General features: G+C 41.5%; 1 pseudogene; it reads left to right on the forward strand.

Moving 5' to 3' along the window:
• Window positions 1-3,158: 3,158 nt before the first annotated feature.
• Window positions 3,159-3,716, forward strand: LOC111152677 (annotated as a pseudogene).
• The last annotated feature ends 888 nt before the right edge of the window (window positions 3,717-4,604 follow it).

The raw sequence follows: 4,604 nt of genomic DNA on the forward strand, positions 1-4,604 counted from the left end.
TATTAATGATAATAATACTTTGCACTTGGTCTAGTAAAAATATTTTGAATACAGCGGAGGCAAGGATATGAATGTTTGCTTGGCGCTATTTATCAGGAAGTTCTTCTGCTTGTTTATTATGTTAAGGCTTTGTATACAGAAACTATTTTTTCCTCCCTCACCACCGGGAGCCATATTTCTTGCCGGTTTCTACAGCCAAAGTTTAACAGGAAGTTGCTGTTCATATTTAAATGGTATGTTTTTGAAACATATCTGTAAATAGCTGAAGACCGAACAGCTGAAGGTGTGGCGTTGTTTAATATCCTCCCTGACAGATATTTTTGCACTTGAAATTACATCTCAGGAGTTGTGAAACAGGAAATTTAAAAGCACCAAGTCTAGGAGATTGTGACATTTTAATGCTTATCCATCTTTAAATCTGTGGAGGTTCAGAGATACTCAGGGAATACAGAATTTTTTTTTTTTAATTGGAGGGTGGATTGAAGAATTACTCTTACTTACATCTAAACATATTGTATGAGTGCAGGAGATGATCTGGGAGAAGCAAAGTGAGTATCTATATTCTCTTCTACTTGTGGGGGAGAGAGTGACTTTTTATATGCAGCATGGTGGCAATTTTTTCCCCCAGTAATTATTAAGAGTTTTCTTGCAGATCTTTTCTTTTCTCCAGGGAACATTCCCCTGATGTATGATACATCACCCATGGGGACTCTGGTGTCAGTGAAACCACAGCACCAGGATGATGGGTTGGAGCTACAGACATCTGAACAACAGGTCCCTTACATAGATATTGCAGCAATCCCCCTCCAGGACAGGGCCTCAAATAATGTATTATTTGTGAGATAGGATCACCCAAGGACCAGTATGCTCAGGCTCTAACTCAGACTCCAAGATGCAGCTTCAGTTTCTTTATGGGGTCTACATTGTCATAATTTGGCATTTTGTAATCCTTGGGAGTCAGAGATCTTGTTACAGTATATCTGGCTTCCGATCCATCCCAGGTGACTACGCTACCCCCATAAATTTGGTAGACATAAAGTCTGTGCATCACAGAGACATTGCACTGGTTGGCTCAAGAATTTGGAAGGTTCATTGACTCCAACTTAGATGTTTTCCTGGGTTAAGAAAAAAGCAATTATGTGTTTATTCTGTGGAAGCTTAAGGGCTCATAAAACTAGGGGAAAACAGACTTCTGATTTAAGATGGTGGATTTTACACATGGATTTTTTTTTTCTTCCAAATCCCAATAAAGAGGTACAAAATGCAATAATCTCCCAAAACAGGAAGGGGGGGGTTAAAGAAGGGGTTATAGGTAAACAAGACATTAAAATGGATACAGGGAGATAGAGAGCAGAGGGCACAGATAACCAATGGGACAGAGCCAAGTATGAGTGCACAGCGACATGGTGGTAGGCTCATAGCAGTGGCCAACGCTCCCAACAGAGTATGGAGAGGCTGTAGGATCACAGCTGAAAGTGAAAAAAGAAATCAAAGAGGATGTTTAATGAAAGGTTTGTTAACAAAACAGTTGTGTCAATCACTCCTTTCCCCAGACCCCTCCCCATTTCACAGGGAGACACTGATAATCAGATGTTTATCCCTAGGCAAACTGACAAACTAACCAAGCAGAAGGTTCTTCCTAAAGACATTTGGCCAAGGAGATCCATGGTGCTTAACGTAGGTATTGGTGCTTCCTATTCTAATGTCCAGAGATGGTCCCAAGAGCACCAAAATGCTATTTGTGAACCCTAAAACAAAGTCTACTGATTTGCAAGGCCCTCTCCACATAGGTTGCCTCTACTCAGGACTTTCCTTAACTCAAGAGTACGGCCTGTTAACAGACACATGAAAAAATTCTCCACGTCCCTTGGTATCAGGGAACTACAAATCAAAATCACAATGAGATACTACCTTATATCAGTCAAAATGGCTAAAATTAACAAGACAGGAAACAACAAATGTTGGCAAGGATGCAGAGAAAGGGGAACCCTCTGACACTGTTGGTGAGAATGAGAATGCAAGCTGGTGCAGCCACTCTGGAAAACAGTATGGAGATTCCTCAAGAAGTTAAAAATAGAGCTACCCTATGACCCAGCAATTGCATTACTATGTATTTACCCAAAAGATACAAATGTAATGATCCCAAGGGGCACCTGCACCCCAGTGTTCATAGCAGTAATGTCCACAGTAGCCACACTGTGGAAGGAGCTGGGATGCCCATCGACAGATGAATGGATGAAGAAGACATGGTATAGGGTGTATATTATATACATATGGTGGAATATTAGTCATCTGAAAAGATGAATATTTACCATTTATATCAACGTAGTTGGAACTGGAGGGTATTATACTGAGGGAAATAAGTCAATTAGAGAAAGACAATTATCATGGTTTCATTTATATGTGGAATATAAGAAATAGGGCAGAGGACCATAGGAGAAGGGAGGGAAAACAGAATGTCCTTCATCCTAAAATATGAACAGAAGGCCAAGGATAACTAGGCCCATGGGAAAGCTGGCCATTTGAAAGAAAAAGACCAAGAAGACTGAAAGGAATATCTGGCTCCCTAGAAAAAAATGACAACCCGGGAACCAGAGACATCTTGACAAATCTAGTTAGTATCCTCAGAGAAATTTAGAAGTGATTTTTCCATCCACATAATCAGAAGCTGGGGGGCAGTTGGATAGTGGTAAATGTTAACAGACCAGAGAAATGTGGAACCTACAATAGCTCTGGGAAATTCCAGAAACTGAAGAGGGCTCAGGAGTTGTAAGCATTAAGTTAACTCTCAATGAAGGGATTGAGAGAGGTTCAAATGAGCAAGAATGGTTGAAAATCTATACAAGAAGTAGACAGATTTCCCAGGATCCCCTCCCTCACCCTGTTACCATCATCAAATTACCAGCACCCTCCCTTCTCAGCAGGTCAGAGCTTTCTACTATGAGAAGCTAAACCATGGAAACTCTAGACTCGGGAACACCAGGCACTAAGAAGGTAAGGTTCCAAAACTAAAAAGGAGAGGTTAGGACAGAGTCTACATACCAAAGGCTGAGACTTCTCAGTTCCCTTACTTGCCTCTGCTCCAGAAACACTGGTAACCTAGATACAAAAAATGCAGGAGAGCTCTTCCACTCGGTGGCCTGGGGTGACCTTTGAAAATGGTTCGCTATTTGCTTGACCCAGAAAACCCTACAAAATCATGCAAATCAAGAGGTTCAAATGTCTGTGTTCACTTTAAGAACACATGCGAAACTGCCCAGGCAGGGTATGCATATCTGAAAAGCCACCAAGTATCTGAAAGACGTCACTTTGCAGAAGCAGTGTGTGCCATTCCATCGCTACAATGGTGGAGATGGTAGGTGTGCCCAAGCCAAACAGTGGGGCTGGACACAGGGTCGATGGCCCAAAAAGAGTGCTGAATTTTTACTGCACATGCTTAAAAACGCAGAGAATAATGCTGAACTTAAGGATTTAGATGTCGATTCTCTGGTCATTGAGCACATTCAGGTGAACAAAGTCCCCAAGATGCGGTGTAGAATTTACAGGGCTCATGGTCAGATTAACCCATACATGAGCTCTCCCTGCCATATTGAGATGATCCTTACTGAAAAAGAGCAGATTGTTCCTATACCAGAAGAGGAGGTTGCACAGAAGAAAAAGATATCCCAGAAGAAACTGAAGAAATGAAAACTTATGGCCTGGGAGTAAATTCTGCACAGAATAACTGCAAATAAAAATGTTTTTAAAAATTCAGAATGAAGAATTTTTTCCCTTGGGGGACTCAAAGCAGGAAAAGAGATAAGATATCCAGATATTGACAACTGGGGCTTCCCCAATAAAACAGCTCAACCAGGTCACCCATTGTGAATCCCAGTACTTGGCAAGCCCTGTAGGTCAGATTCTTAGGGCCTCCCTCACATGTGCAAAATATTATTGCAAACAAGCAAGGATTACTCAACACGTGAAGAAAGCCTATAGCAGGAAAGAAGACAAGCAGAAACAGAAAGAAAAATGAAACCTGAAAAAGAAAAAAATGCAACAAGCAGAAGAAAACTTAAAAAAATAACTGAAATCTCAGAATTAAATTTACCCATCAAGCAAGATTACTGTATGTCTGTTTTGGCTGATGATTGTGTAATAGGAACGTGATTTGTCCACCCTCTTGAAGCAACTGAAAATCTGAAAAAAATATATGAAACTGACCTTAAGACATTAAACATCAGACAACATTGAGAATGATAACTGAGAGAGGGGAAACAAAAGAAGTGAGTCGTCAGGTCGGCCCAGAGTACTGCCTGGAGAGAGTTTGCACAGGGAGGAGGAACTCAGGTTGGGCCTGGTGGCTTCTCTGAGTTGGAGAGACTGGGCTGCACGCCTGGCAAGGTCAAAGCAGCTTGAGTTCACTGGGCAGATATTGAAGAAGAGAGAACTGCAAGAGGTAGAGAGCTTTGGAGATCTTTAAAGACCCCCAGGGATCTTCAGGTGAGTACTGATAAGTGGATGCTTGTGAGGAAATGACATGAGGCTAGAAAAGAACTACCCCAAAAGGACAGAAAGAGCAACTCTGAAACTTACTCAGGGCTGGGAATAGTTCATACTGTCAC

The sequence above is a fragment of the Enhydra lutris genome, unplaced genomic scaffold (genome assembly GCF_002288905.1).
Source record: "Enhydra lutris kenyoni isolate GAN:26980312 unplaced genomic scaffold, ASM228890v2 scaffoldscaffold29, whole genome shotgun sequence".
Classification (NCBI taxonomy): domain Eukaryota; kingdom Metazoa; phylum Chordata; class Mammalia; order Carnivora; family Mustelidae; genus Enhydra; species Enhydra lutris.